The 12,197-nt window shown below is 43.6% G+C and overlaps 1 protein-coding gene across 3 annotated transcripts in view; it reads right to left on the bottom strand.

Annotated features, from left to right (window-relative positions):
- zfhx4 (zinc finger homeobox 4) overlaps positions 1–12,197 on the bottom strand; it is a 77,143-nt gene that overhangs the window by 64,218 nt on the left and 728 nt on the right. For 2 of the 3 annotated variants that reach the window (XM_053860674.1, XM_053860676.1), the window contains exon 1: positions 9,159–9,558. The exons of the other annotated variant lie outside the window; for it this stretch is intronic. The gene's annotated coding sequence lies outside the window, so the exon portion shown is untranslated. Of the gene's footprint in view, positions 1–9,158; positions 9,559–12,197 lie in introns of those variants that run through there. 3 annotated transcript variants of the gene reach the window in all.

Genomic DNA, 12,197 nt, shown 5'->3' with positions numbered 1-12,197 from the left:
CAGGGGTAACAATAAAGTTTAAAGTTCAATCCCCTGCTGCTTTTGAAAGACAGTACTTGGCGGGACCCGAGCCCTGTCATTATCTTTATGAACATAATAATAGGGCAGGTATCCCGACTGACGCCACAAGCTATGTGCCCCTTTGCTTAAACATCTCCTGAGCACTTCTCCGACACGCCACAAAAAGGCCATTAATGTCAAGGGAATTGCAAAAGAAAACAACAAAAAAAAGCGATGAAGGCAGAATTTATGCACACTAGCATACTGGGACAAGAGCAAGCACATAATGCCCACATACCTTTTTCGGCTTCGCAAAAAAGGTGGAATACTCGTGACAAGTCTAATTTCTGAACCCAGGGAATTACAAATTAACTTAAGCTTTTGGTTCTCTATTTAATTAGAGAGGTCTCCAAATGAACTTTAGACCAAAGCCATTTGCTTTTTAAACAAACCCCCATTTTCTGACAGCTGTTGCGAGTTTGCCCTCTTCTCACAAAAACCACAAGCAAAGCACAGTTGTTATTTATGTCATCATGGGCTCTCTTTCTGGTTATCGTGGGAGTAAAGAAAAGAGAATAGTGTGGAGGAGGAGAACGGGAGGGGGAGAAATGAGCAATAGAGTTGAAAAGTGAACATTTTAATTGGATTTCACTACAAACAAACAACTGTCAGATGTAATTAGTGTGGTTTTAGATTAGCACCGCAATATTCCTTTATCAAATAAACACCATGTCACGCAAATCCGGGGCCAGCCTGCTGAGAGGGAACCAAGATGAAATGGACCTATTACTTCTGCTGTTCGCTTTAGGAAATGAAGCTATTAGGGAATAGTGACACAATAACACATTAAAATCAAACATAAAATAACACCCCACTGTAAACTCACTGTTAAATAATCAACACCGGATAAATCCCGTTCCGTTTCTTTACACACGTGTGTGAGCGTTGCCCTCAGCGTGACAACTGTAAGATCACAGAGGTCAACGGGGGAAAGAAAAACCTCCAAAGTCAGCAATATTTTTTTTTTGTCGTCGTTCAAACACGTGCAAGCACAACTGGTAGCTGCTGCAATACTGCACTTGGACAGTCAGCATAGTATTTTGAAAGGTAAACGCCGATATTCATTATAATTTGCGACTTATATGTAGCCAGAACCGATTAATTAATAGTACACATTTTAATGAAGAGGCAGCCGACATGAACGTTTTCAACTTGAATACTCCCATGATGAACAATGTAATTGTACAGGACAATTTCTGGTCTCTAGCCAATCCCCTTTCCCGATCTGCTCATCTAAACTGGGATGAACCACAGCGAATACATCCCCCCTTTATTTAGTCTAGTGGCTGGGAGCTGATTCATCTGAGAAACCACTGACAAAGCTGGACCTCTTAATACCTACATTTTCATATACAAGAACATTCCTACGCCTGCTCTGCTCTTCCTCTTAACTGTCATCAAAAAAAAGCTCTTTTCTTCTCTTAAAAGCAAATAATTAAAGATTATTCCACAGCTGGTGCCAGTACCAAAAAAAAGGGGTCGAGCTCAAGAGAAATAGTGTTGGCTAGAAGCTCCTCCAGGGATTTGTGGAGACACATGCTCGCCTGTATTAGATCAGACTTAAACACCCTGGAAAAGGAAAAGCTTTGTTCTTCATCGCAAACTGAGACGTGAATGTATTTATACTTAGCATGACCACCTTATTGTGTGCAGCGATAATCCAACCTCTCAAAATTTCTGCTTCCCACGGAGCATTTTTTTGGCTATATGCAGCAGTAGTGATGGAAATGTTCAGAACAATTGAGGTTTTCATCCAGCTAGAGATAAATTCTTCAAGTAAATTTGTCTCATCTCTCATTACACTGTTTGTTTAAGCCCACAAGTAATGAATTATTAATTAGCCACTTATTCCCTGACGGAGCACTGCCAATGGCCTTGATATCCTCATGTAATTTCCTTTAGGAATACCCGACGCCAATCACAATACGCACAAAGAAAAAGCGCACATGATCAACGATGGATGACTGACATCCAAATATACTCTGCGCAATAATTGCAACGTACAAAAAAAAGGCTCTTCATCTCTCAATCTGCTCGATGTGACGCTTCAGACTAACTTCCTCTTTCCACTGATGGCTAATGTTTAATCTGCGCGGGTGCTGTCACTGGAGGACGGCATCTTCAATCCCTGCCTTTGTTTTTGGTCAGCGAGGAAGAAAATGCATCATTTATCATGAGACCTTGAGTTCTATTGAGTCCGTCTATTCTTAAACCTGGGGAAGCTGAGTCATTTATGAACATCTCACTTCAATGTTAAAGCTGCTCTTTTCAGCTCCAGACTGTCTTTATCAGGATTTTTATTTGCATTTGGGAACCAGCAACAGTCAGTACAGGAAACCTTTTGAAGTAATATTGTGCGATAACCTAACCATTTGCCTGTAGTCGACTAGTAAAAAGATTAAAATGACAATTCCAGGGTCGTGGTATGAGATTTAAGGATAATAAGTACATTAGAGTGGTAAACTTACAAAGCTTTTCAAAATCTAGGGTTGTATCGTGTGACCAAAACACAGGTTACTGGCGGCGTGAAGAAAATATCTATAACCTTTATTTTATCAGTAGTTTATTGTATCTAAACGGGTGGATCTCAGCTTCCCCTCGAGGTCCTATGATCAAACGGATAGCGTCCTCAACGGTTCTTTCCCCACCCTAGGAACGCTCTCACACTTTGAAATGAAAAGAATAAACATATTATTTCAAATGAAATACCATGACCTGTGTTGTTTTTTCCCTGGGCTAATATCCTGCATGAGATGGCTGATGCTAAATAGGAGGGCCTGAGAAAAAGACCAGAGCAAAAGGGAGAGAGAGGAGAAAAATCCCCTTTTTTAATTTTCCCTAAAGAGACTGATGAAGGTCTGGCGGGATGAGAGAGCGAGAGAAAGAGAGACATTGACACATGAGAGGGAGAGAGAAAAAGGGTAACACAATCCTGACTGGCGCAAGACCAACAGCAACAAAAACATTTAGATAACCGAGCTCAATAATGAATGATTTTAATGAGGACAAAAATTACATTTCCTACAGATAACATGCCCCTTCCCATAACAAAGACTCCAAACTACAGCGGACCTCTGAAGTATTATGGGATGGGACATTTGCAGTAACTTTATTAGTATCCTTTTACCCCACTAGAGATGTCTCTTCACTGTTATGAGGACAGAGTTGGCAAATCAAACAAAGAGATGCGGAAAAGTCGCGCAGTGCTGTCTTAACGCTACTTGTGGCGCAGCTCTCCAGAAAGCCCTAAAAGGGCCACTCAAAAAACACAACTGAGGGTCACCACAGCACACTTGATCCTCACAGGTGGTTTACGTCACAGGAAGACGGCGATCCCCACCTTTTCTGAGCACTCACTCTCATTCATGCCCAAGTCTGTCAAGTTGCTGCGGAGGGGAAGATACAAGAAAAGAGGAGATATAGCATGGAGAAAGAGGCAGCTAAAGTGAGAGGGAGTCTTTGTCCTTCTGCACTCAGGCTCCTGCATGTTTCCTCCTCGAGTCTGGTCAGCATTAGCATATGAAAGGCAGTAGAAGGCGTGCAAAAGGTCAAAGAGAGAGGATCCTGTCCAATGAGAAACAACAAAAACAGGCCACATTGGCCTTTGTGGCGTTCATGTTCTCCACCACCCTGCCTCATGCCCCTCCCTCGACCCTGGATCATTTCCATACACCAGATGCAATAGCAATGATGACGGTTGATCATAAATTACCAGCAAACTCGAGCCGGGTCATATGGAAGTCACGGTGGCAATTTCAAGCTGCGTCACTACCCGTATGCCACCCCCTGCTGCCAGCATGTGCGCACACACTCACACGCCACTCGCATAAAACACACCTGCCTCATAATTCCAAAGTTCCCTCCACTCAGACGATATCCGACAAAATCCTCCGCAAACATCTCAATAAGGGACAACTAAAGACGTGTGTAGTTTGATTTGATCCATGAAAGCCGCTCCCTTCCTTCCATCTAAATGCTACCTGAGCCAGATCCATCCACAACGTAATTGCACACATCACTGCTGCAGGGATCTAGTTCAGGACGGACACGGAAGCTTTGCCAGTCCACACAATTTATTATCATACAGATGGTTGCATTTACCTGCTGGCATGCAAGCTGTGCGAGGGTCCACCACAATCCAGCAATAGTGGACAGGGACAGAAAGAGCGAAGGGGAGGTAGCGAGTAGAGGAGTCGCGCATTTCATCTCCCTTTCATCTCTGTCACCCAGTCAAGCGTTCAATGCCCCATTCAGCGCCCGCTCGGCATTATGCAAAATAATGCTAATCCCTTTTCCCGTGCTTTTACACTTGTATAAACTGCCGTTCCTACCTCTGAAAAGCAATTATATCAGTTTACGTTCCTGTCAAAAAACAGGATTAGCGGGGACGTAGAAGTTGCACCGACTAGCCCCAAACGGAATCCACCTTTGCTAGCAGGAAGCTAAGGGCAGTAAAAGTTTACAGGGGAGAACCTGTAGTGATGTTGGGTTGTAATTGCGTGTAGTGAAAACTTTCCTGAGAAGCGCTTCTCAAGCTTGTTTTCCTCTTTGCCAAAGTCTTGTCCCATAATGAAAAACAAATTTGGCTATGCCGCCACAGAGAGAATCCCTGCTCACAGACGTCTCTGCGTCCCACATGTGACACAGCAGACTGACACACAACTGAACCACTGCGGGTGCCTCCAACACGTTGCAGCCACATGCGCGATATCTTGTCGACGCGCGAGCGCACATGCAAACACACCCACACAAAGCAGAGATGTCGAGTCGAGGAGGATTTTTGAATATGTAAATTCTCACAAAACAGTGATGCGTGTAAACAGAAGTCATTGTGAGGTGGGTTTTTTTTTTTTATCTGCAAAGTTGGGCCTCCCTTCAGAGAGAGATGGATGACACCCTCCCTGACTGACAAGAGATCATGGGACATTAGTCAGCACAATTAACCAGGTCGTCATGGCGACTAATGAAATTTGGCAAAGCGGCCAGCCAGGGATTCAAATGAGCAAGGTGGTTGTCAGCTAGCATTGAGGGCTGGCTGCTGGCTGGCTGCCTTACACATACCCATTCTTCTTCTTCTCCTTCTTTTTTTTTGTTTTCAAGCGGGGTGGTACAATTGAGTCACTTGTATCTCGGCCGATACCCATTGGCGGTACAAGGTCTCCGCTTGACAATTTGCATATGTTAATATAATTAAGTGCTAATTACACTAAAACTCGCATATTCACAAGCACGCTCCCCGGGAGCTACGGAGGGGCTTGATCTCGTTCCAAGTCTTTAACCCTGCGCCGCCTTTTGCTCCGAGTGTGTGATGGAGAGAAAGTGTATATGCGTGTGTTAGCAGTGGTGCCCCAGGGCTGACACAGGAAGCCCCCCACCCTGTCTCTCTCTCTCTTTGAGACGATAATGCTGAGCTGCCGCACACTTCTTAGCTTCTCCCCCTACAGGCTTCCCTGAGAAGGGAGACCTTCTCCTGCAGACCTTCGCCCCTTCACGCACTTGTTACAAAAGCAAAAGCACATCACACCTTGATTTCCCTAAAATATTCAGTTGTTAGAAAGCTCTTTGCATCAAAAAACACAAGCTTCAAATAGGCTGCATAATAGAGGTTGCATAAAACACCACTCATGAAATCTTAAGTGTGAAAAGGAAAGAGCCCGAAAGTGACAACTTGGCTGATAACAAGAAGTTTTTTTCTTTTTTTTTCTTTGCTAATTCAGCCCGTCTTTATTTATGTAAGGGGAGTGTTAAATATTGTATGTGTGACCGGAATGATCGCAGTTATTCCAGCCACAGATACAAAAGACAAAAAAAAAAAAATCTCCCTGATTCCCCCCAGTGGCTGAAAGTGAGAGTGTGTGTAGGCCTGTCGTTTTGATAATAGAGGACAGGCGGTTGTGCTTTTCACATTGTTACGGGCCATGAATCGGGGAGGAAGCCAAGCGGTCGTGCTACAATTAAAGAGCTTTTGTGCCTCTTCCACTGTTTCTTTTTGCTTTTTCTCTTTCTGCCGGTGACACTCCCAACCCAGAGTATTTTAAAAATTCTCCACTTGGATCGGGCGCAAAACCTTGACTGAGGGGGTTCAAATCAGAGAACGACTGAAGGGGGATCGACCCTCTGCTGCTGCTGCTGCTGCTGCTGCTGGACACGCGTATACACACCAGATGGTACAGGACAGCGGATAAATAAATACACACGCGCACACACTCAAACCTACGAGCTGACAGACGCCTCAGTGTGTACCTTAATGAATGTCCATAGGGAGTCAAAGGGTCCAAGCTCATTTGGTTGACTCTCAATGAGATGGAGCTTTATAACTATGGTAATACGCTGCTCCTCTCCTCAATAATCGCACACAGGTCAGTGTGTCACACACATTCGTTTCTATCATACACCAGATGTTATTAAGCAAGAGAGTGCATCCCCCGATGGCTCTTGACAACCTTGTATATGCATAAAAATAGAGCAGAAGAGTAATTGTGACACTGTTCGCTGAACTATGACGGCTGGCCGTGCACGTCTCGGATACGTGTCGCGTCTTAGCAGAACAGAATGGGGGTCTCTTCAGTAATACCTGCGACTCGGATTACCACAGCGTCTTAAGTATTCAACCGGTTTCAGATGTACCCCTGCTCGCTTTTTTCAGCTAAATTGGGAGTCTTTACTGTGTAAAGCAGCAATATAGCCCTCCTTACTAAAGGCCCATGGGGATCGGTGAAGAAGAACATTAAAATGCAGCGCTTCTCTCTCTTTCTCTGTGTGTGTAGCAAAGGCTTCTAAATCATCCAGCCTCCTCTATTAGACGGGAGACTTATTGAGGTAGAAACCATAAAAAATGAAGAAGGGAAATTTAATCCCTGAAATATTGATTTGCACATTAATATCAGATAGGCAGAGGGCAATCTAGCCGGGTGGAAATGACACATTGTCGACCCCTAGGAGAGGCCCGAGCCAATCTTCTAGCTGCATGTGTCTCGGGCCCAGGAGTTATAGGACAGACTCAGCCCCTGTCTCGCTCTCTCTCCATCTCCAATCTTCTCCTCCGCCCCTGTACCCTCTCATCCCTCTAGCCCCCCCATCCTGAACACCCTTAATGAAGGCTGAAATGCTGCAAATGCATTAGCTTTTAATAATCAAGAAGCATTTTCAAGCCAACAGCTATTGTCCTCCGAGGGCTGTCTGCCCATCGCTCACACTTTATATGTTTTATTTTTCTTCATCTTTCCCCCCCGACTGGCGAATGTTGCAAGCTGCTTAAGCAGCACGCAGACGTATACGCACACGCTCTTTGATAAGACTCAGAAGAAAAACAAAAACAAGGAGGACTGGTGCTTCTGCAAACATAAACATTAAAAAAAAAAATGAATCTCATTTGCCAGACGTGTTATTGTGGCGTGAGACAATACTGTCATTAACTGATGAAACTCACCGCAATTAACCCAACTATTTTTTTTTTCAATTTTGTTTCTGTCTCATCCATCTTTAAGCCTGGACTGTAATGTTTGTAATAAAATGTCAGAATCCAAATAATAAAGCAGGGAAATCATCTTAGTGTCGACGGATGATCCAAGCGTGAACAAATCTAATTATCAATCCATAAAATTGATCCAATCCAAACGACCAGTGAATAACAAAATAAAAGCATGGAAGCTCACTTTTGCTTTGATATTTCGACACATGCTCATTCAAGCACAATTAGACATAATTAGCATAATTAAAAATAACAAATATGAAAGCTACTTCAGGACATGAAGCATCTGCATGCTGTGGAATATTACTTTTTTTATAATCTTATTTAAATGTTAAGTTAATATTTGGAAATGTGAGATTGATACACTGCAATCCTGATTACAAAGCAGAGATGTACATTATTTTATTTCGAGAGGTGACTGTCTTTGCTCTACAGCACACACTTGCCCTATCCGAGTCGAAAATAGACTTGGCCCCTTGGCCCTGATGTTTAAGGTGGTTTTTTTTTTGTTGTTGTTGTTGTTTTTCCTCCAATGCGATCGATGTCCCCAGGTCACTGTCGAGTCTCAAATCCGTGCCAAGTCCACATGTAAAAATCATCCTCGCCAAAATACCTGTGCGTCTGTTCATTCACTATTCAACAATGAATCGCGACTTTTTGACTTCATGTCAATTCGTTTTCAATGGAAAGTATCATATTTTAAGAGTAAATGGGTGCGGGATGAAAAGTGCGTTTTTATGGAAAATCGAAGAAAAGTGTCGTTTAGAATTCAATCGTTTTTGGTCAGGCTATGGATTAGGTGTTAGAAGAATGTTCAAACGGGGTGAATTGTAAAGTAAAAAAGAACCGAGAGTGGTCCGCCTCGGGAGCGACTCGCCGAGCAGTCGGTCGCCGAGCGAGCGTTCACTCTCCCGGGCTACCGATGCATGGACGCCCCGGCAAAGTGCGACTTGTTCTCCAAAAGCGCGACAGGACACAACAAACGTAAACTCGCCATATGTATAAGGTAAACCTCTCCACAAGAGTAAAAAAACACAGATCTTATGTTATAAGTGTATGATCTGCACTTGTACAGATGGAGGGTCCGAGGACTCGTCACTTGGAAGGAGCCCGGAACGTGTTCGGAAAGATCCGCGTGAAGCACAAAAACGGCTCGAAAACCATTCTAGTTCGAGAAAGCGTGTCGGGGGGGACGAAACAAGTGGAGAGATCAAACAGGATCTTTCGACTCGCAGGGTGGAAGCGGACCGAGGAAGCGGACTCGAAGGAGGGGGAAGCTCCATATCCGCGCAGCGAAGACCCAAAACCCGGTGCTATCCGAAGGAGCATTGACGGAGGGCTGTCTCCAAACAAAAGTTATCTCGGCGAGATCTCTCCGGCGGAGGACGCCCCCGACCCTGACACGGACTTGTTCCACAGCAGCCGGAGATGCACCAACATCCCGATGTTATCCGCCTTTCCACTCTGCTCCAAAAAACCACCAGCACCTGCTCTCTCAACAGTCCCGGTGTCAAAGATCCGCTGGCCAGAGCGATAATCGATACCCGACCACTACATTCCACACACCAAACTACTCAATAAAAGTTAAAGCAAAAGGTGGTGAAAAGGAGAAAAAAAAAAAACTTACTTTCTTCCCCTCCGGAGCTCCACTCCGTCTCTCTGTTTGTTTTTTAAACAGTCACATCCAGCGGGTCGTGATTTTGGACGATAAAAAAAAATGATAATAATCCTCCAACTTTATATTGGGAAAAAAGGGGGGTATAGAGCAAAAAATCACAGATGTCAAGCGGTCTGAGAGCAGCTATCCCTTCTCATGGTTCCGGTGGCGGCCACACGGCGTGTCGACTGGGCTGCCTTCTCTCGTGGACGCGGGTCGCGAAACGGAGGAAAGGAAATGAAAATCCGATATGTCTTTATTCTGCTAATTATTATCGTTTTAGCCCTGTTTAAAAAAATGGCTGATTAAGTTGAGTGCGCATGTCTTTGTGTGTCTATTTCCCGATATGCACTCTGGGAATGGGTAGAGAGACACCCGGCGAGAGAGAGAGAGAGAGAGAGAGAGAGCGAGAGAGAGAGGGAGAGAGAGGGAGAGAGGGGAGGGAGCAAAGCAGAGACGTAGAGGGAGGGAGAAGAGGAGAAAAGTGTAATTAGTCAGTTGATCAACAGTCTCCACATTGCAAATGACGCGGACACCGAGCCCTGGCGGCCGCTATCGACCCATATACAAACTTTTTGGCTTATTGATGTCCCCAAAATATACACATGTGCAGGTATATGCTTCTGTTTACATAGGGTGTTTGATACAAAACAGTGGTGAATATGAAGCATCCAGGGTGCTGGTGGAAAGATATACTGTATACATAAGGAGAAACTTTCTTTTTTTTATTTATTCATTTATTTATTTATTTATTTTAAGAGGGTGGCTGTCTCATGTTGATTATTTGGATTTCTCATCTCTGGTGTTAATATAAGACACAGAGAGAAGGCTGGATATCTCAGTGAGATAATACAGTAAACTGAGAGAAATGAACAGTGTATGCAGGTTTGTTAAAAGATAAGGATTAAAATGTACACAAAAAGCTTTAAGTTATCAAATCAATCTCCCACAAATAATATCAGTGATGCAATTTCATTATTCAAGCAGGGTGTATATAAATGTATTTCATTCCTTGCTGTCTATATATATCAAAATAGCACCTTATTATCAGGAATAGCTTCATTGGTGTTTAGAATTAGCAAGTAAATAAATATTGTTGACGGTTCTCACTGTGAGATGAATTCATTTGGATTCAATGTTTTTGTAAATGCTGAGTTATGTGCATTATAGACATGTAACATTAAAAGTCAAAGTGAGTGCTTACTTAATTTACCCTTAATATTTCCGCTGTGCCTCACCAAGGTGACTATTATGAGCTGTTAATGATCAGGCATTGATGACTTATTGAAGTGAAAGCGTGTCTGCAAAAGTGGCATCCGTAAATACACTGTAGCAACGGTTAAGTTAGTCATGTAGCATAGCAGACACTCATGATGAAGTGTGTGTCCTAAACATGTCCAAGTTCCAGGTGTTAATACTGGACCAAATGCTTTCAAATGGGGTGATGTTGTTGAAGAGTTGCATATATGATCTCGAGGAGCAACACGTGAAGGTGGTTTTGTTATACAGTAACTGTAATGCGTTATTCTTCGAGTGAAAATAAGAGTTGGATTTTTGAGAAAATGGCTATACATGTTCTATAACATTAAATCAGTTAAGCATTTGGAAACCTCCGGTTTGAAATACAATTGAATTTGAGATTTAAAAAAAGGTGTGAGTAATTTAACATAATATAATTATTTGAGTACAACTTTCAGTAGTGTGGTATGTTTGTTACCAAACTGCATATTTGAACACGTTTCGTTCAATTTTAAAGCAGTTTATTACACTTGTGGTCTGCTGCAAGGACACCAAATGAGAAACAAAATAACCCTACACAGTCATCAGTGCCCTTTTGGGGACAGCTGAGGCCCTTGTGTGGGTTCAACACTGTCAAAATCCAATACAGGGTCACAGAAAAATCCCCCTCTCTATTCAAAGCTTCATTCACAGGCGTTTACTCTTTACAAAGTGCATCGCCCTGTTTGGCACCTATACAATACAAACCGTGTTTTTTTTTTCCACGCACAGTGGCTTTTTTTCGGGCAAGTGGAGACTTTAGAGTCACAATCGGGGGAGAAAATCAAGAGTGGAAGAAGAAAAAAAAATCGAAGCTGGGGGTGAATTGAACTGCATGAGCCGGGGATTGGGATGTGATGATAAGACTGCTGCTGCTGCTGCTGCTGCTTGCTGGCGAGTCAACTACTTGCAGCCACATTGACTTGGACTTGCACCGAGTGGATCCTTAAAGAAGCCAAAAAGATCCGAACCCGACCCGAGGCTGTTTGGGTTTAGACTCATGACAAAGACGTGGGGTGGGTGGGTCAAAGGGAACCAGACACGTCATTTTTTTTCATCCGGACTCAAGTCTCCTACTGCGGCTGCAGCTTCCTCCGTGTCCTCCAGGGGGGGTTCAGCAGCCTGTAAGCCGCGGGAGGCGCTTCACACTCGGCTTGGAGAGGCAAGTCCACCCGCTGCTGCTTTTTATCCTTCTGATTCCACAACGGATTTTTTCCTTTTCTCTTACCGGACTGTTACATATACGAAACAGCTCAAATAGTGCTATTTCGGTCGCGATTCATCAGCTATTTTTGCGATTGGATTCTTTAGATTTATTGAAGTTATGATAAAAAAGACAGACGCTTTTAGAAGGATGACATTCCCCGGACCATCGCGGTTGTTTCCATTTTCTCCCTTTCCTCCTCGCATTATTTGTATAAAATCTCACTCGTGGACGGGGCTCGTTTTCCGAGGAAACGACTAATATTTCGCCCCAATTCCATATCAGCAGCATCCGCTATTAATTATAGATCCTTATCTGTCAACTCTCAGAAATGCGTGGCCGCCACTTTTTGCGAGTGTTTGTGTGCTCCCGGAGCGAAAAGGTCCACAGTGGTAGTTATTGAAACATCCAATTCCGCAGGAAATTCAGCGCTGCCAGTGTTCTTTTTTTTAAACGGACAGCAATGATCAATAACCCGAGCATACGAATGGACGCACCAGGTGAGAAAATCGAACACCAATTTGATT

The sequence above is a fragment of the Synchiropus splendidus genome, chromosome 3 (assembly GCF_027744825.2).
Source record: "Synchiropus splendidus isolate RoL2022-P1 chromosome 3, RoL_Sspl_1.0, whole genome shotgun sequence".
Classification (NCBI taxonomy): Eukaryota; Metazoa; Chordata; class Actinopteri; order Syngnathiformes; family Callionymidae; genus Synchiropus; species Synchiropus splendidus.
The sequence above is the reverse complement of the archived record's forward strand: the minus strand, read 5'-3'. Positions and strand labels throughout refer to the sequence as shown.